The following is a 21003-nucleotide window of genomic DNA, read 5'->3' on the forward strand; positions in this document are numbered from 1 at the left end:
TGCTGAGATGTGACATGGGCCTGAAGCTGGAGCTCCTGACTCCCTAGGCTCATGGCGACAGAGCTCAGACCTGTGGGTTTTTGGTGGGTCGTGCTGTGTGATCTTTTCCTACTTAAGGAAGCAAGGACCCTACAAAGTGTGAAATCCTGGGAGATGAATGCCACATCAGTGCCCAGGTTCTGAAAGGCTCCAAATGCTGTGATGGTGACAGCTAATATGTTGGACATTATGAGAGGGAGTCATTAAAACACAGGCACAGGAGCACTCTGAAGTTTGGGAATTCCTAAAGTGGGAGCCCTCGAGAGTGCTGTTCTGAGAAATGTTTGCCCCTGGTCACTGGCGAATCTCCTTAGCCTCGATTGCAGAGATGCTTTCTTTTTCTACTCCTTTTGGTGGCACAGGGAAAAAAGGGTTGGGTTTTAGAGCCAAAACGGCCTGATTTTGAGTTTGTACTGTCACTTTACAGTTCTGCGATCTTGGGAATGTTGTTTCTCCCCATTGTAAAATGGAGGAAAAATATTCTTACCCGGTAGGATGGTTGCAGGGGTTGGAGAGAAAGCCTACGAAGAGTCTATGCTGGCATGTGGGGGGCACCCGATAAATGAGAGCCATTCGCATTAATCTTCTTTACTTGCCCTTGTTCTACCCACAGTGGATGACTCTCTTGTCCTCCCGGTTTGTGCCTTTGCTCGTGTAATTTTCACCTTGTAGAAAGCCACCTCACCGTCACATGTTTGTATTATTTTCATTTGTTCCAGTTAAGCTTTTGCATGGCCTCCCCAGCAGGCAGTGGCCTCTTTCCATCCTTCTCTCTTGATATGGATTGTTTCTTCTCTAGCGATGAGAACTATGAGTTTATGCCTATCTCCCCTGTCAGTTCCGTGAGGGCAGGTTCGGGTCTCATTCACCTCTGCCCTCCTTATGGAACTGAGCACAATGCCTGGCACAGCGTGGGTGCCCAGTAAATGGGTCTTAGGTGTCGGAAAAATAGAAGTGATTGGGCTGATGGCAGCATTCCCCTGGTTTTAGAAACCAGAGAGAAGAATTAAAAATGGTTTAGGAATGGAGTGTCAGGCCTGCGGGTTTCTATTTCCTCGTTCAGGGTGCAGGTTGGGATTGCCTGGAGCACAGTTCTTTGAGACTTACCACCTCAGGCCTAAATCTGCCTCCTTTAATTACCTCCTTTCCAGGGAACAGGAGTCCTTGTTGTCTGCCCAGAAGCAGCTAATTATAGCTGCACTCTCCTGCCTCCGAGTGCTTCTAGGCCACAGGCGTTCGCAGCCTGAGCTGTCTGTTGATTTTGGGGTTTCCTCAGGGATTCTTTACATTTTCAAGTTTTCGTTAGGGACTGCCTTTATTTTGAAGCCGGTGAAGATTGTCGTTCAAGATTTTTATAGGAGGATGTTAAGAGAGAGTTAAAAAGCTTGGGGAGAGAAGCGGAAGGAGATTTTTTTAAAAGGGGGCAAAAGTGACTTAAAAAGGGGACCTCGTTGTACACTTAGTGATTGCCACAAGAGTGACATTTTGTGATGGTTTTCCCAAGACAGCCCCTTCACATTTGACTTTTGTGACCTCTGGGTCATGCTATTTGCAGCTATGCCATTTTCCTTTGAAATATTATTTTCTTCATTTTTAAAAATTTTAAAGGATGTTAAAATAAATGTTCATAGTAAAAATAAAGTGAAATAATAGAGAAGCATTTATAAAAAAATAATTTTTTGTCCCGTCTCCCCCTACCCCAATCCCATTCTCCACCTGTAACCATTTTGTTTTTAATCTTTCTAGTGGTTATTGTCATATTTTAAAATAACATTCTTATTTCTTTAGCTTTTAAGTTATTGGTTTTATAATTTGTCAGTTATGTGTTATGGTCCCTTCTGCATTAACAGGGGTTGTAATGGATACTTGTGTACATGGAGTTATATAAGGTTTATAGCCATAACTGAGTCTTCTGTGCTGTCTGTGGGTTGATTTCAAAAGCTGAAAACAATCAATATTTACATTATGATTTCTAGGCAAATATTGCTCAATACAGGGCTAACTCATGTGCTGTGGTTTCATTTCCTTTTCTAGGGTTCTGAGGTCACCACCTTTAAGCTACTTATAGGGGAATGAACTTTCCCTTAGTATCAAAATCTAACAGATCCTTCCAATTCTCCTCTATTTGTTTAAACTTATTGAAGGTTTTTGTTTGTTTTAGTTATATAATTAGCTTCTTGCACATGTATATGTGTGTATATGTATAATATATAATATATACATAAATAATATTTTTTGGTTTTTATTTTTTAGAATTTAAGGTTGTATTTTGGTTGGGAGACACAAACTAAGTATTTTCTACCATATACTGTGTATGTTCTGTCTTTCTAATTGTTCTCTTGCCTGCTTATAATCTGTTCTTTGTTTTTTGTTGAAGTTCCATCAACTTTTTCTTTTATTTTAGACTGGTTTCAAATTTAGTTCATGATTTCTCATGCTCTCTTTTGTTTTTTTTTCCCCTCTGGAGTTTCTGATTGCCTTCTTCTATTTAAATCACTATGTCTTTATCATATCTCGGATATTTCCAGGATCTCATGGAGGAGTCCTGAGTCATGCCACTAGGTTATCATAATTATTCAGAAGAAGGTATGTTATTAAAATATTGTTCACTATTTTTTTATACATTCTTACTAAGCAGTTTTGTTTGCTTTTTATCCCCATTGAATATTCACAAAAATTTTCAGATTATTTTGTAATTCTCATATTTTTAATGGCCATTCTCATATTCCATTGAGTGAATTACTATTTTAAAATTTAGCCATCCACATGTTTTTGGATATGGATTGTTGCCAATGATCTGCTCTTATAACTAACACTGTTATAAACATTTTAATGCACATGGGCTTTTCATTAATTTATTTTATAAGTAGTTAGTTGGGAAAGAAAACTGGGAATCCCGTGTTATCTTCTTTGAGGACATATTCCAATAACTATGCTTGGATTCTAATAGGGATCACCTCGCATTTTATTACTTTTTTTTTTGAAAAGAGCAGTAGGAAGATGGAGAGAAGTACCACTTCTGAATCAACACCTTGAGTTGTCTTGGCAGCTGTAGGAAGCTATAGTGTGACTTACAGCAAACCTGGTACTATCTGGAGATCCACTGAGTGTCAGTCACCCTCTTCAAATGAGTTCTCTGGGGTCAGCCGAGGCTCTGTGACTTATGCTCACCATGCTCTTTATCACCTCAAAAGTTTATGTAATAGTTATCTTGGTTAAGTACTATTTAACATGACCACCTAGACCTGGATCACCTCCCTTATTCACTGGTATTATCTATGAGGGACTGTCGGAAAAATCAGAGTTATTCTCAAAAATCAAAGAGGTACTCTCATTAAGAATATTCTGTAAGATCTACAACTGCTTCAACACATGATTTATAAGGCAGGGATTTGAGGAACGGCGAGATTATTAGAACAAAGATACCACTGTGAAGAAATCCACGGTCATGAGAAGACTAAATTTTGATATAATGAGAAGACTGTCTTATTATTTTATTGTCATCCTACGGCATTGCGTTACTATAAAACTTTAGTCTGGTAACATTTATCTAAGATATTTACAAAGTCTGTGTGACATAGTTGCATAAATGGGGTCCTTGTCTTTGAAAAGCTTTACAATTCATTGATGAACATGGATCATATGCTAAACAATATGTACCCAGTTGCACTATGGAAAAATTCTGAGCTTAATGAGTTGCAGTCTAATTATTTTGGATAGTGGGTGATAATACTGTATCAAAGGTGATGATGAGACACATAGAAATAGCATATTGCAGCTTGTAGAGGATCTGGTCCAATAGTCTATGAGAAAAAGGTGACCTGGAGGGGAGAAGTACTCTCTCAAGGTCATGTAAGTAGTTAGTGGCAGAACCAAGTCTAGACGCCATATCTTCTTGCTTCTAAGATCCCATTGTTCGTATTTCGTCTCTTATGATTTAAAACATTTGCAATTTTATTTCTAGGTATGTAAACTGTACTTCATGGAACTGGAAATTAGAAAAATTTTCCATCATATAGCGAATACATTTCCATCATAGTAGAGAATACATTTGTCCAGAATGGAATCAAGAAGGATCTAAGCTCTGAGACATAAGGAATTATTTCTGAGAGGAGGGAAAGTGTAGGCAAGTCAGGGCCCTTTCTTAGGATATAATTGGAGTCATGCTGTTTCTGATCTTTGGGGAATTCCAGAGTTTGTTTTTGGCTAAGACACTTTCATTCTCCAGAACACAGATTCCATATCTATCAAATAAGAGTTAGATATGATGGTATGGGCTTTGTAGACCCTTTAGCTCTGAGCTCTGTGAGTACATAATTCTGGGTTATGTCCCATGTTTAAGGTGACTTGAAAAAAAAAATACCTTGCTGAATCACTATGAGCATCACCTGCTTTGGTCTGGCTGGGAAGTAGGTCAAAGCTTGGCAGACATGAAAATGTGGTTGGCTCCAGCTGTGAGCTCTGCCTGGGTCCCAGTTGTAGACACCTGCCTCAGAAGGCATATGTGGGAGGGACTGACACTCAGAAATGGAGAAGGACATATTTGTGATCCTAAATACTACAGGCAAGGATGGGTAATTGATAGAAGGAGCAATTTGGGGGTGGGTGGCGAATGAAGGAAGCACAATTGGGGACTGGTAGAGAAAGGGAGAAGCTGGCATTTATTGACTGATTATCTGTGTGGAGCACTGGCGAATAGTCTTTTTTTTTTTTTAAACTTTTTTCAAACATACTGGAACGTGAGTGTTATTATTCGGATTTTAAGGATGAAGAGTTTGAGCCTTGGAGATGTTAAATGATTTGTCCATGGTTAGGCTTCTGGTAACTGAAAGTGGAGAGAGTCAGTGTTGGTTCTGACTCCAAATCCCCTTTTCTTTTCACAGTCAAGTGTGTATGCTGTGTTCTATAGGGGACAGAGTGAGGAAGGAGACAGGCAAAGTCATGGCCTTATATTGCTTGCAGTCTACGAAGCGTGACCGACAGCAAAGTAAACAAATCCCTATTTTCAGAGGGTGGAAAGTGCTGCTGAGGAGAAGACAGCAGCATTAGGAGACAGTGAGTGAGAGTTACATGTTGTGTTTTTACATCCTAGTCCACAAGCTGGTCCATTAATGAGATGAACTGACCCGAGGACAACAACAGCTCTGGATTGTGATTCTTGAGGTTAGAATTTGGCTCTGGCCATGGTATGAACCAACTGTGTTACTTGGAGAAGTCACTTCCCCATCATTAATATCGAGGACAGTAATCCCTGGCCTTTCTTCTTCACTGGATGTGGAAGGAAGAGGGAGTGAATCGTTTTGATGGACAACTGTTTTGAAAACCTCAGTGGGTTATAAAAATACAGAGTTGTGTTTTTAACAGCTTTGGTTAACTTTTAAAGGGATAACTTCTTGTATTTATTATCTTTTTTGTGCTTTGAGGAAACATGTTTCTTTTGGTCATTTTCTTATTCCCAGAATGAGGTTAGAATGAGGATCCCCATGCCAGTCTCAGAATTTGGATTGGATTTTTAGCACCAGGGGACCATGGCAGGTTTGAAGCAAATGGCTGACCTCTAGGTCATGTCATTGGAAGCGGGTAAGGATAAGCTGGAGGGACAGCAGCTGGGGTCAGGGAGCTAGGTAGCTGGAGAGGTGGGCGTCAAACTGGTTTGACACACAGTGGGGCAAGTTTGTACACAGTGGGACAGTTGGGCAGTAAATACTTGTTGAAGTCCTATTATGTGCCAGGCTGTGGCCGAGGAGGGAGAGGCCTCAGAGACATTATGAATCAATTCAGCATTTGCCATGAGCTTGCCCTGAGTGGAGAGACCTGGATGCTGAGGAGTCATGTGCTTCTGGCCCTCAAGGAGCATCCTACCCAGTAATTAGTATCTGTCATGTTCCAAAAAGTGTGTATATCAACATTCATTTAGTAGCTAAGTTATCCATATAGACAGAGATGATATTTAATTGTGATTAATACCCTCTACTGAAGAGGCACCAGCTTTGCCAAGGATAACCTTTCCATCGTTAGACTGTGGGGAGGTTCAAGGGGTCCTAAAGGAGGGACTGGGGAGATTGGGGTGGTGTGATGACACTTGGAGGCCTTGAAACAGAAACTGTTTACCAATGAGCAAGGAAATATTTAAATATTTTAGCTACCCGTGTTGCCATATCTCTGTATACTGATGAGTATCAGCCTTGTGTGGTTATTCATTTATCTTTTAGTGTCATCAGTGTAATAACAGTGCACAGGGGAGGGGATTATTGGAAAGGCTTCATAGGGTCAGTGATGCTTGAGCCGGGTTTTGTAAGATGAAGAGGAATTTGGTAAGGAACTTTCTAGGAAAAAGGGAGAACCTGGGTAAGAGCACCAATGTGTGAAACAGCACAGAACTTGACTGAATAGCTGAAGGTTGGAGCTTAAGGGATTTTGTGCTCAGGTGATGGTGAGCGCGGCAACGGTACTATTGAAAGATCAGGGAAGCAAAGAGGAAGAACAGCATATCCATTTTACCGTCCCACAAGGGGAGGGAAAAGCTCCTGTGTGCGGAGAGGGTAGGCAATTTTTACTTTTATGTTTATTTTAAATAATAACTGCTCTGTGCCAGGTGTTAGCGGTTTGTTAGCATTGTGTCTAGTCTTCCAGTAACCCCATGAGATAGGGATTTTTTATCCTTCCCTCATCTCACAGGTGAAGAAATCAGAACTCAGTTTGTGATTTGCACAACATCACACAATGGCAGGAACAAAATTTGAACTTGATTTTGACTGTAAAGCCTGAATGTTCTGCTTCTGCACCATGTCGCCTCTGTGTCCCATGAATTTGTAGTTACAGCCATGAGGAATAGAGTGCTTTTCTTGCATAGAAGTGTAAATTGTAACAAATACTGGAGACATCAGTATCCTCTTCTGCAGAATGGGGACCAGAGTCCTTGGTCCACGATTTGGCAGGCAGGACTCAAGGAAGAGGGAACCTCTACCCAGGGGCTTTCCTGTCCCCTAAGCAAGACCACTCATGGGGAGGTGGCTGTTTTGGTCTGTCTGTCCTACTGTGCCTGACCTTTTGACTGACTTTCACTCTCACAGGACCACCTTTTGATAGTGACAAACGATGATCTCTTTGATGCTGTATGTTTCTGGTCTTGTGACAGGGCTTTCTCAGAGTAAGTCAATAACATGATTTCCAGTTAAGATTTGGCCTCTCCTGTAACTCGAGTTTAGGGAGAGGCTGTGTCAGTCATGCTGAGGATAGTGTGTCATTCTGTGTGCCCTTCATATTTCTTACTGACATTTTGTTTGCTTTTGAGACTCCTCCCCTAACAATAAAAACAGAGAAGACAGACAAAACCAACTGAGGGGCAGCGTAGCGTGGTGGTCAGAAGCACACAGACTTTAAGCCAGATTGCCTAGATGCACTTCCCAGCTCCGCCACTGTCTAGCCCTGTGTCTACTTGTGCCTCAGTTTTCTCACTGTAAAATGAGAATAATGATAATGGTACCTACTTCATAGGGGCTGTTGGGAAGATTATGAATTGATATTAGTAAAGTGCTTAGAAAATTGTCACATATCAAGTGCCCTATAAGTGTTTGGTAAACAACAGCAGCAAAATTTTCTAAACTGCCATTTAAGATATTACACGCCATGACATGTTAGTGCATTCTGTTTTTTTGTTTTTTTTTTTTAAAAAAGACCTGGCCAGTGAGGCACAAGTCTGACTTTTGCTTTGTGTCACCACTGAAAGGCGACATGTTCCTGTGGGTGGTCTGATAGAGACTGGTTGTGATGGCTGGTATGCCACAAGAACTTCACTGGATGTGGGAAACGTGTGGCTGAGAAACACCAAGTAGAACAGTAATTTATCTTTTACTACTAGAACAGAGTTTGGATTAAACGACATTTGCAGCTGAATTTATCTATTTTTTAATTTTTCCTGGTATTGTAGTCTGCAACTTGTGTATCAACAGCTTCATCTAGTTGAGTCGGCCAGTGAGTGATTTTTAATTTGGCTTTTAAAAATATTAGGGGTCACATAAGAAGAACCAGCTGAAGATTTGGATTTTGACTAACAGAGTTTAAGGCTTTGCTATGCTACTCATGTATTGTGTCCCCATGGGCAAGGGCTCCCCCCAGCCCCCTCTGTCTCAGGACCTCCACGTGTTCTTGTTCTCTTTGTTTCTTCCCCACTAAAATCGGGGTGCTGAATGGTCATGTGAGCTCCTTTATCTCTGGGGTCTATGAGTGGCCCTCATTCTTAGTACATTAGCTACAGAGTTTTGAAGGAAGTTTTAAAAAATCAGGTCTGTTGACAGTGGCTCTCATCAGCAAAAGAAAATAATTGATCATCTTTTTTTTTTCCTTTCCACTTGGTGTTTACGCCCCTAAGAAGTCCTTATTTTAGCTTCACACCTTTCTAATTCCTAACGTATTTCTGTGTATCATGCTCAAACAGCAAAATGAAACCAAATAGTCATGGCCATTCAGCTCTTGGAAGTTGTGCGGAGTGGAGACTATTTTAACTATCAAGTTATAAATGGTGTCTGTCCAAGACAGGACATTTTCTGTGTCCTGTCTGTAGAAAGGCGATCGAGTCCTCAACCATACCATCTCCCAGACTTGCTCACATCCTGCCCCAGCACTTTTCAGTCTGTACTTTGTAGGCAAGCCTTATCCAGTTCTGCAAACCTCGACGGGTATTGACTCAGGGAAAACCTAGTTGTTTTTCCCTAGGAAAATCAGAGTGACCACATCTTCTGTGATTTTTGAAGGGAAAAAGGAAGTATAGTAATGTTGGAAATTAAAATACTAGCGTTAATGTAGCCACATAGAGTTGTATTTGTTTATGTATATGTGCATGTAGACATGATTGACGTTCGTAATATTATAAGCTCATATGATATACCTTTATAATATAGGGAAACTTCTGGGTGGTACCTTACTTCTGTATATTACTTAATGTTTTCACTATTTTAAGTTTTATGATGAGTCTATGAGATAAGCAAAGTTGGGGTTGTATTTTTACAGCAGGGAAAGTGGAACTCAGAGAGTCGAAGAGACCCCCTTGAGATCCACGTGAGTGGAAGCTCTTCTGACTAGCATTTGACAGTGATTTTTGCTCTAAGAAAATTAGAGAGATTGACATACATCTTTTGTGATTTTTGAAGGAAAGAGAGGAAGTTTAGAAGGAATGGAATTTCTGCTATTTATATTAATATTAAGCTATACCAAGGCTCCAGTCACAATATGACTCAAGACTGGAAATGTAAAGTATAGCTGATAGAGGGAAAGAAGTCATGGAGAGTTCACAAATTTTTACGATGGAATGGCAATCTATCCATTCATTTCATCATATTAGAGAAAAGGTACAGTGATTCATCACAGATAAACCAGAAATGACGTGTGGCTGTCAAGGATATACAATGTAGCCAGTTCCAATAGAAATGTGCTGTAAGTGGAATATACTCATCAGATTTCAAAGGCTTACTATAAAATGATAATATAAACTATCTTATTAATAAGTTTTATGTTCATTACTTATGAAGTGATAATATTTTGGATCTATTGGGTTAAAGAAAAGATTATTAAAATTAATTTCTCCTGTTTTCTTTTTGCTTTCTGAAATTGTGGCTGCTAGGAAATGTGGCTTGAATTATATATGGCTTCTGAAGCAGGTTGTCTAGAAGTAAGATATTCTCCCATATGCCCTCTCTGCCTTTACACTTGTCTACTTCCTCACCTTCTTTTGGATTCTTAGCCCATTTCAGTCTTATGGAAGCTGCTGTTGCCCAGGTCTATGGGGGCCAAGTTTGTTAACTTTTAACCCTACTCTGATCTGGCCTCTGTGGTACTGTCAACTGTTGACCATTCTTGCTTCCTTAGCTTCCTATATTCTTCCCCTACCTCTCTGGCCTCTCCTTAAGGTTCCCATGATGGCTCCTTTTCCTCCTCAGATCCCATAATTGTTGATGTTGTAAAACTTTGTCTTAGCCATATTTGTTGTCTTTGTGCTCACGACTCTCATGGGGTTATGTGTGGTTTGGAACTCCTGAGTTTCAGACCCATGTAGGTAAGTGCCTTTTGGACACTCCAGTTGGAATTCTTAAAGTTACCTGAGACTCAGCATGTGTTTTAGCTGAGTCTCCTTGTCACCTTGGCAAATGAAATCACCAGCTATCTACTCAGTCACCTAAGCCTGGAAAATAGGACTCATTCTGGATGCCTCCTCCCTTTCCCTCACCTTTCTATTTAATCATCCTCAGATCTTAGTGAGTCAGCCGTGGTAACTACTCCTACTTACCCCTCCTTCACCTTCACTGTCCTCCCTAGATTCAGATCCTTAGCATCTCTCTCCTGCTCACCTGGCCTTTGTTGTTTATTTTCACCCTCTTCTATTCCATGTTCTTCTTCCAGAGTGATTTTTCAAAAATGAAAATTCATTCGGGCTATATCTCTGTTTTTAAAATCCTTCAATTATTTTCTCATCCAGGGTGAAATTCACAATCTTTTGCATAAACTAGAAGACCCTTGGTAATTTGGCCCTTGTCTTTTTCCATCCTCATCTCACTCATCTCTGAGACATGCGATTCTCTGTAGCCTCCAGGACTTAACACATGCTGTTCCCTTGTCGAAACATTGCTATTATCCCCACCTTATCAGGGTAGCCTCCCATGTGCCTTTTAATAATTTGCTCTGATATCACCTCTGCTTAGAAAAGTGGTCCCCAACCTTTCTGGCACCAGGGACTGCTGCTCCTATGAGAATCTAATGCCTGATGATCTGAAGTGGAGCTGAGGGGGTGATGTTAAAGCTGGGGAGCGGCTGCGAATACAGATGAAGCTTTGCTTGCTCACCTGCTGCTCACCTCCTGCTGTGCGGTCTGGTTCCTAATAGGCCATGGACTGGTACTGGTCCGTGGTCTGGGGGTTGGGGACCCCTGGCTTGGAATACATCTCTGACCCCTGATATCCCCCCACCCCCATTTTTGGCTATTTATTGAAGTTGATTTCTTTGAGTGTAGTGGTCATTTCTTTCATTTCTGTGTCCCTCAAGTCCAAAATAGATGTGCAAGATATTGTTTGTTGAACAAATAAATGCCAAATAATAACAAGTAGAGATAAGGCATTGTGGAATTTGTGATGGAAATTCTAGCTTGGTAGGGATGGGTGCAGGTCAGACCCCTGGGGAGATAGCATTTGAGATCTGCCTTCAAGTCTGGTGGTATTAGGTTGAGAGGATGCAGAAGAGACCATGGTGTTCATCATCAAGTGCTATGTTCAGAATACAGAATAGGCCCCTCCCCTGGCCAATACCATCATCTCCAGAGTAAAATAAGGAGAGAGGTCTCAAGAGTCCATCTGGGCTAGTGTCTGTTTTCGGTCCTGAGCCGGCTTATCTAACACAGCAGAGCCTACTTCCTTTAGTACACAGCTGGCAAGGCAGTAGGCACCTCTTCCTTGCTCATAAGCTGTCCTGGAGGAAAGGAATGCAGAACAGTTGCTTGCATTTTCATCTTTACTTCTCCTTTGGAGCTGCCTTTCTGGATGGCAGCGAGGTGACCTCAGCAGGCAGAGACAGGATAGAGCAAAATGAGTCATCTCGGGCCCTAATGAGGTTCGTGAGGGACCCTTCCTGGGACTGAGGGTGAGGCGAGGTCGTGCTGTGCCTGGGGTGAGTTTTGCCTCGGGGCTCCAGGCGGCACTGGAGCAGCGCTGAGCTAATTTTACACACAGGAGCTGACTGTGCTGAAGGGCAGAGCTTATGACATTGGCCTTATCATTCTGTGATGCCCAGAGAACTCCCAAGGTACAGCCCCGTTATGTCTGGGTTGTTTTTCCTCTTCCATTTTAATACATTTTTCCATTAGGTGTGCATATCAGCAAACAGGATGCTGAAGAGCAAAGAGCTTCGGATTTGGTGGAAGGCTGTGGAGCTGGATTTGGGTCCTGCCTCCACCCCTCGCTTCATAGCCATTTGACCTTGGACAAGTTATGTAATCTCTCTGAGTCTCAGTTTCTTCATTTGTAAAATAGGACTTATACCTGTGTCCTAAGATTGCTCCTCGGTTTACACACTAGCTGACACTCAGGAAACAAAGGTGCCAGTCACTGCTGTAGCTACTTTATTCACAGTGATTTATCTAATCCTCTAAACAAACTTACAGGGAAGGCACTATTACTAACCCTATTTTACAAACGAGGAAACAAGGACAGGCACATACATTTCTCGAGGCTGACTCCGTGGGGCTGCACAGAGCAGATGGGCTAGGTGTGTAATGGTATGCCTTTGAGGTACTGGAGTATTCAGGGGCAAATCTGGAAAACAGAGAGGGCAAGCCAAGAATTCTTAGGAAAGAGTTAGTAATTGTGCTGTAACTGTGCTTAATGTTATAGGAATTAGAGTTTATGTTGACCATAAGCTCTTTTATGTAGCTCTAATTAGCTAATGACACTTGCCACTTAAGTCTCTTAGGTCCGTTGGGCTCATTACAGAGAAGCGACATATTGTCTTCCCTTCACAGAGGCAAGGGAGGGTCTTAAATATAGACAGACATAGATCTTACTCGAGCAGATCAAGAAATAAAGGAATGGATGATCAGTTAATGGATCTATTAGCTTTCTTTATTTTCTCTATTCCATCTATCTGTCTTAAGTGTAGGAAAGACATTCCACACAATTTAAGTGGAAGGGGATTAATTCAGGGGAAAAGGTGCTAACAAAATTGCTGGAAAGGCTGGAGCAGTGGGAGCCAGGAGGTTACACCTGGAGCTATGAACTCGAAGAATTTATTCCATAGCTGCAATCCAGGGATAAGAAAGATGGCATTAGGAAGCTGCTGCTGAAGCCCTCCTGCCTTTGAAACTTTTCTCAACATCCTCAGAGTTGGTGGCGGGACATTGTACACCAAATGGAGAGGCATTTTGACTCAGGATTCCACAATGTTGCTTGCCATAGAAATATCAGCAGGATGATTTAGCTTCACGTTTGCCTACTAAGTTTCACACGAGTACATCTTATTTCTGGAACCTAATTTACTAGCTTTAAGGGAGTGTGGGAAATGTAGTTTTTAGCAATCTGCTTCTGCAGTGCAGGAAGGCACTTTAGAGGGTGGAAAAGAACTCTGAGCCAATTGAGACAATATGTCTGCCACCAACACATTTAAAAATGTCCAGGGCTTATTATCCTATAATATTTAATATGTACAATGAATTATAATGTTGTAATATAATTATGTATAATATTCTACTTAATCTTTATTTATATAAAATATATAACATTAATACACTTAGTATCCCCCAAAATATATAACATTAATACACTTAGTATCCCCCAAAATATTTGTCCATTTGCCCAATTTCAGTTTCTGAATTAGGTTCTCCTTAGTTTTGACAACAGTGGTTGATTTGGAATTTTCCAATTCAGTTTAATCTCTTCCTGGGAATCACGTCGTGGACAGTTGTCCTGTTTACATAATTTATTCAATAACGTTTATTAAACACTTACTATGAGCCTGACACTGGGCTAGATTTGGCGCTGTGGGCAGATGTAAGTCATAGGTTCTTCCACTGGGAGCCTTCACTGGAAAGAAAATAATAATAGTAAGAATAGTACAAGGAAGGTCATGATCGATGTCCTAGAGAGCTGGCTGAGCAAGTTCAGAGAAGAGAGATTATTTTGACTGGACTGTGAAACAAGGGAGGTTTCACGTAGGGTAATAGTGGTCGGGTGATTTTTTGTTGGGAGTAGTAACATTTCTTTAAGGGTTCTGCTAATCAGGTAGAATGTTTTTTCATTGTCTCAATGCTTTAAGCCAGACTACCATTGTCATGCAGTGGTCGGGGCCAGAGATGCTAGATGTCTGTAATACATGAGACACTCTGGAAATAACTCTATTTCTTGTTCCTGTTGAAAACTACCATTGGCCTTGGAGGGTGTGTAGGACATCTGTATTGGATATTGGGGTGGGGAGGGGTAGTAGGTCAGGCAAGAAAATAATGTGAACTAAAAGTTCAGTCTGAATAAGCAAAGGGAGTTTATGGTGAGAAGAGAAGATTGAGTTTGAATTATTGAGAAACTTGAGATATTAGATAAAGCACTTGGACTTAATCTGTTGCCATTGAGAAACTACTTAAGATATTGGTGCGGGGTCCTTGAAGGCAGAAGCTTAGCCTCCTCTTCTTGCTGTGCAATAAGTGGACGTCCGTGAGCTTTCTGAATGAATGAGCGAATGCCCCAGACAAATCATTTCCAGGAGTTGGGCTAGTTAGTATTTGAGTTTTGCCAATATCTGGGATTCTGTGGTCCTGGGAGAGCCCAGGTGTCAGCATTTAGACTTGAGGAAAATACCTGGAGAGGGCACGGCGGCTGGCTACGCAGGTCCTGTCTCCACATCTAAATGAGTGCTGTGGTCAGACAGCAGTTCTAGTTGCCTACACTAAAAAGAGAAACTAATGCTTTGAAGAAAAGAGGGATTCTTCCATTGCCGCCCTCAGGGAGCCCACAAACCATGAGGCATGCATGTCAGGTCCATACTGTGAAGTCCACATTAATGCCCTTGCATCTCGAGCTTATTATAAATTGCCAAGTGAACCGGCAGTTTGCTAACAAGGCTCATGCACTGTGACCGTGACTGCAGTTGAGCATACGAGCGGCTTGCTGGTCTGCATGGCGATGCCGCCACACGGTGTCCCCTGTACTGTCCTATAGAGTAGTGTGGCTTTTTGACATTTGAGTCATTCTTCCTTCTTATGGGGTGGACTTTGGAGGTTGGGAGGGAAAGAAAGCTCAGGGCAGAACTGACCACACACATATGTAAGCATTACTTTGTTAGTTCCTCTCTAAGGTTCTATTTCTGAAATCTCTCAGGAGAAGAGAGGAAGAGGTGTGTAGATGTGTGGGATGACACCACATCGTATGGCTCAGAGAAGGACAATGATTTGCCCAGAGTCATGCAGTGGGCTGGCCTGAGGCTGGCACCTTCTACAACAAAGTTTACATGGCACTCTGCTGCCGAGGGAGAGGGTAGTGTGCATGGATGCTGGAGCCAACGGCCTGTAGTGGCTACTGGCTCTGCTTATTATGTTCTTCACCCACAGCTTTCTCATTTGTGGAGTAGGTGTCGTGGTTATATCTGACATTAATCATTCAAGAAGGTGAATTTTTGTTGACTACAAAGAAATTCAAAATTATTTCTTCTTATCATGATGTGGATGTTTATGGACCAGTAATTGGTGGGACCATCTTTAGAGAAAGGATGGGGCACAGAAGACACTGCTGACTATACCTCATTCGCAGAACCCTCTCAAGTGGTCCACTTCCCCACTGCATGGTAAGGAGATTTTGTGCTCAGATTTGGAGGCGCAACTCTGAGGGGAAGCATGGCCAAATTCTTGGAGTTGTGAAGAATTGGGGCTACACTCTTGCCTGGAGCAAGGGATTCTTGTAGCAATATAATGGGAGATGTGGCTGGAAAGGTGGGTTGGGGCTCATCCTGAAGGCCCTGAGTGCTGGCTTGAGGACAGTTGGACATTCTTTTTCGTGTAGTTCAGAGACTACACGGGTCTGCTGGGAGAGCTGCAATGAAATGGGGGTTAACCTTCAAGATGTGCAGGGGTAAAAGTCAGGTGAGAGACAGGATTCTTGCAACTGGAACAGCAGCCTCAAGACCAGATTTGGGCATATTCTAAGTTATTTTTTTCAGTGGTTCAACTTTTTTACTTGTAGCTATAATAAAATGATAATTTTAATATAGGAAAAAGAGCTGTGAAGTTTTCAAGAGTTTTCTTATCCATCACTCCTTGGTTCTAGTCAGCAAAACAGGGAGGTGTAGGATAGGGCTGTTTTCATCCTTATTTCACAGATAAAGAAACTGAGCCTCAGAGAACAAGTGGGATTTCTCAGTCTGCTCAGCTGGTTGATGTGAAAGCTGGCGGCTGGGATGCCAAATCTAACGCTCTCTCTTATGCCAATGACCCGGATCAGTGGTTTTCTCAGATTCACTTTCTCTACCCTTGACGGTCTGCGTTGACATCCTTGGAAGCCTAAAATGGCCATGAATTTCAAAGGTTCCAGAGACAAAGCTGTAAGATTTTTCAAAGATGAGCTGTAGGGAATTTAGGACTCAAAATGTATTTCTCTCTCTGGCTCTTTATTGGTGTCATATTGTTTGTTCGGGTTGAAAATGTCCATGAGAGCAAAGAAGGAACGCAATGGGCCCCTTGAGCATCTTCTTTGCCCTGGACACAGTGCTACTTACTTTTCTACATATGGGCTTAGATAAATTTATAGATGGGGTGATCATAACGTAGTATTTTTATTGTAGCATTTTGCTAGAGAATTTATGCATATTAAATTAGTTAATTCTCATAAAACCTAGTTTGGTAGATAAGAATATTATTTCCCACTTTATAGACAAGAAAACCAAGGCTCAGTGAGATTTAAATAACTTGCTTGTGAGAACACAGGTCCTTAATAGAATATCATCTAAGTTTTCTAATTTGAGAACTCTTTTTTTCCCCGCTGCTACGGCCTATGTTGCCTGTCTCATTGGTAAAAAAGCAGAGCTGCTTATTGGGGAGGTACATCTCAGACCTTGGAGGTTACAGGCATCAGAGCTGGAAGGTACTATGAAGAGCTCAGAAGGCTGGTGGTTTTCAAGCTGGCTTCCCGGAACCTGGGAGACCTCAGAAGTGACGTTGGGGTTGGGGTGCTGGGTGGAGGAGGTGACAAGTGGTGAGAGAGTAGGAAGGAAGGGGAGCTCTGGATCCCAGTCAGAGCAGCTCTGCGCTTATTTACTTTACAACTGAGCAACTACAAAACATTTTGTTCAAAGGAAAAGTTCTGCTTCTAGGGAAAAAAAAGTTGGAAAACCACTGTGTCAGCCCAGTTTATCCTTTTACTAAGGCTGAGACAAGTCACACTTAGGAGGAATCCAGGAGCTTTTTGTCCTTTTCAAGGAAATGTGCATTCTGTTCACCGCCCTCTGAGGCCTGTGGAGCACCTGGCTGCAGGTTCGAGTGTCAAGCAGCCTGTGAGTAGCTGCAGAAGCTTCAGGCTGCCCCATGTACACTACCCTTGACCTTTTTCAACTTGGCTCTGTCTCCCCTTTGGACCTTGGGAATCTCACTGAGATTAGTTCCATTTCTGGGCAGAAGAGAGTAGAAATTACAGCCAGTATTGTGTTATCTCTTTGGCCCAACTTTCAAAGATATTGTTTAACCGAATACATGTGATTATTGAGTGTCCACTGTGTATACAATACTGAAAACACAGGCCAGGTTCCTGACTTCAGGGAACTAGTGGGGAGACAGAAACAAATGGGGACTTTTGTCAAGTATTTTTAGAGATAGTTATGTTTGTTATATATGATTATCATGTGTGACAGTTACGTGAGGATGATTTCATCTCAAAGAAATGAGATAGAGTCTGGGCAATGCAGAGGAGGGTTAGAAATTGGAGAGGACAGTCTAGAATTGCAAGGGGTTGCTTGCACTGTGAGTTAGTTAATTGCAGCCTCTTCCACGTACTGTCTCTAGGATTGGTACAGTTTGCTTTTTCTTTTAGCCTTTATTTCCTCATCTGTAATGTAGGAGTGAGACTGCCCAGGTCACCGAGTTGCTGATGGCATTAAATGGAGTAATGAAGGCAACCTGCTTAGTACAGTGCTCAGCACAAAGGAAACAATCATTAATGTTGTTATTGTTATTATTATTTGGCAGCCAAAGAGACTTCTTTTGTTTTAAAAGCCGATCAATGGTGTGATTAGAGCTTTGCTTCTCTAAACAAACAAACAAACAAACAAATAAATAAGAAAACACTGCTTTTAGAAATAAAATTCAGTCACCTTAGCCTGCAACAAATTACAGTATTTGGCTTCAGTTTACTTTTCTAAGTTATCTGTTTGTCTCCACCCTTCTGCCCACCTCTCCCATGAGTGACCTACACATCCTCTAAGCTTACCATTCTTTGGACATAGCTCCTCATTGTCTGGGTTCAAATCTTCCCTTTTGCCTGAAATGCCTTTGCTCCTTTACCCCTTTACCTCTCACACTCTAAGTCCTACCCTCTTTTAATACCTAGCCCAGCAGTCTGTTCCTCCCATTGAGAGGGGCCCTATTGAAGTCTGAACTCGTGGAGTGGACCACATCGTGTTCTGTATTATGGTCAGTGTCTCTCTTCTACTATGCTTGTGAGCTGCTTGAAATTACCTGCGTCTCACTGCTCTTCCTGTAGCATCCCTGGGGATTCAGGCACACATAGTAGGTGCTCACACTTCTATTCCACAAATTAGTGCTTTTCTCCAATGTTAAGCACAATGAAGCAGATGATAAAATGCAAAGCAGAAAACGGTCATCATTGAGCCGTGTGCTCATCTACCCTGGGGATGGATTTCTGGGGATGATCCAGCCCCACCATAAATGACATCAGTGACTTGGATCTTTGCAGAAATTGAAGAGAATTCTGATGACTAGCGTGTTGGGAGAGTCCTGAAGGAAGCCAGACCAGCGCCTACACTCACAGAGCTTCTTGGGTGCCCTCTGGCTCCCCAGCGACCTACAGCAGGACCTCTGGTATGTAAACGGGCCTCTCTGCTGCCTGGGTTGCCCAGATCCCAGGTCCGCCTCTGTGAGTGGGCCTGGGAGGTTTAATGGGTTGGAATTTCTGTCTTTTTGATGTCTGCAACTTGAATCCTGGGCCCTTCATAATTCATGCTTGGGAGCTTTCTTAGTGCTCTCTGGTAAATAGCTCCTTACTGTGTGTTTATTTCCCCACGGGCATATTGCAGAGAGACTGGAGCCTGTGTTTCTAACAACTTCTCCAAGGAAAACATTGCAGATCACGTTTCTGGAACTGAGAATCTCGGTGCGGGGAAGGGGTTCTTTCAAATGTCCATCTCTATTACTTCCTTTTGGCCTGGCATTTGCTTGTAGCTGAAAAGGGAGAGTTTTTCTTGAGCACCGCTGTAGACATATGTGACTTGGCGATTGAAAATCTGACAGTCACTGCTGACCTTCAACTGCAAGAGTGAGTAGTGTATAGACATAACCTAGCAGAACGCCAGATTGTTACCCTTTAATTCCCAGAGCCTTAATGTTTCTTTGCCTTGAGAATGACCTCACTGGTTTTTAAATTTGTAATGGAATGCACAGTCATTTACAAGTAATCACACAACGATCCCTTACACTTTCGTGCCGCCTTCCCCATTTTCCAGAGGGCTTTCACTCTCATTATCTCATTTGATCCTCATAACTGCTCTGAGAGATAGGCAGAGGGGCTATTTTAGTTTTTAATTTTCGGGTGTAGAAAGCAAGGTTTAGAAAAGTTAAACAGTTGGCCAGAGGTCATACAGCTGGTAGGATTGCCCCTGGAATCTTGAGTAGTCTAACTCCGAAACCAGTATTCTTTTTACGACTTACTCATGCTGTGACCTTGGAAATATACTTAACCTCTCAGCCTCAGTTTGCCTATGACTGAATTGGTTATGAGACTACCTCCAGGGGTCATTGCCAGTAGGGATGAAAAAAGGCTATCTGGGAAAGCATTTACTAAATAGTAAAGCATGCTTCTAATGTGAGGCATCGTTACTACATATACTTTGAATCCAAATAGTGCCATCGGAACTGTGATGGAAAAGGACACCCCCACTCCCCTGCCACTGCACGGCCATTTGTAATGACACCGAGGTCTAGAATGGTACTGGAGTTGTCAGGGATCATGAGCTCCCAGTCCTGTGATCAGCAGATTAGCCCTGTTGTCCTGCCTGCAGGCCGCGGAGGGCACTTGTGTTGACGAGGCCTTCTTTTCAGTAGAGTTCTCTTCATGCTTCTTTGAACAGCCTTTTATCCTGGAGACAGTGTTAGGTCTGGGAAGACTAGAGAGCAGGAATGGGGAGCTGGGTCTGGGATGTGCGTCCTTGAGCTTCACCCATGAAGGATGGGAATGTGGCATGGGCGATGGGGTAGAGGTAGTTGAAGAACTGATCTAGAAGACCTAACTTCTCCCATATCTCGATGACTTGGTTTTAACAGGGTACATCTTGTGAATCCACAAGGTCATCAGTACATATGCAGAACTGGTTGCTTAGCAGTAACACTTATTGGAAAACACAAAAAGGATGGATTTCAAGTTGGCAACAAATGCATTAGGAGCTAGCAATGCGATATGGTCAGGAAACAGCCAGAGTAACTGAGAGATGAGATCTTGGAGAGCTTTGTTTTTATATCTATATTCACCTACAAAAATTCCAGACCAGTGAGAAAGACATAGGTTGTTTATATGGTTCTCAGAGGCAGAATGAGGAACTGAGGTTGAAGCCCAGGGAGCCAGATTTTGTTTCCATATAAGGGAGAACTTTCTGTTGGAAAGATGGAATTTGCAGCTGTAGGAGATAATGATCTCTACCTCACTGGAGACCTCAAGGATACCATGGGGGGATTCATTAATGGGGGCACTGGAGGTATGGGCTCAATGGCCTTTATGGTCTTTTCTCCTCTTGAGATCCCAGAGCCAATCGTTCTCAGTGGTCAAGAGGAAGAGAGGCGCACATACATTAAGGAATGAAGAGCCCCTTTGTGGGTGTGGAAACTGATCTGCAAATGCTATTTGCAAAGTGGAGGGTAGATATAGACTTTATCATTCTGGTTTTCATACCTATCCCTATAGCTCCCTCCTTGGTCCTTGGTTTTCAGAGTTCCCGGGTCTTCCCTGGACAGCTATTTTTTCATGGAATATCTTTCCCCTGCTGTAGTGTTCCTGTTGCAATATTAGAAGGAACTCTGAGTCCCTAACAGGATGATAATCTTTCCACAGAACAACCAGGTCTGATGGCTGGTCTAGTCTTCTCAATTATAAATGAGGGCCATCCTTTTGCCCTCTTCAGGCTTACCTCTGGGACCTCTAGGGAGTACTGCATTGGCAAGAGTTCTGTACCGAGTTCTGGTTCTTGCAAGTGGTCCAAGGATCCTGTTTCTTTACTTCATTTGAC

The 21003-nt window shown here is 42.3% G+C and overlaps 1 protein-coding gene across 17 annotated transcripts in view; it reads left to right on the forward strand.

The window, feature by feature from the left end:
* The window catches only part of LPP (LIM domain containing preferred translocation partner in lipoma), a 605586-nt gene that overhangs the window by 29342 nt on the left and 555241 nt on the right, over window positions 1-21003 (forward strand). For 14 of the 17 annotated variants that reach the window (XM_039850683.1, XM_039850695.1, XM_039850680.1 and 11 more), the window contains one exon: window positions 18465-18589. The exons of 1 other annotated variant lie outside the window; for it this stretch is intronic. The gene's annotated coding sequence lies outside the window, so the exon portion shown is untranslated. Of the gene's footprint in view, window positions 1-18098; window positions 18182-18464; window positions 18590-21003 lie in introns of all 17 variants that reach the window. 2 more of the 17 variants (XM_039850689.1, XM_039850681.1) reach the window with 1 other exon arrangement.

The sequence above is a fragment of the Pteropus medius genome, unplaced genomic scaffold (genome assembly GCF_902729225.1).
Source record: "Pteropus medius unplaced genomic scaffold, Ma_sr-lr_union100, whole genome shotgun sequence".
NCBI lineage: Eukaryota > Metazoa > Chordata > Mammalia > Chiroptera > Pteropodidae > Pteropus > Pteropus medius.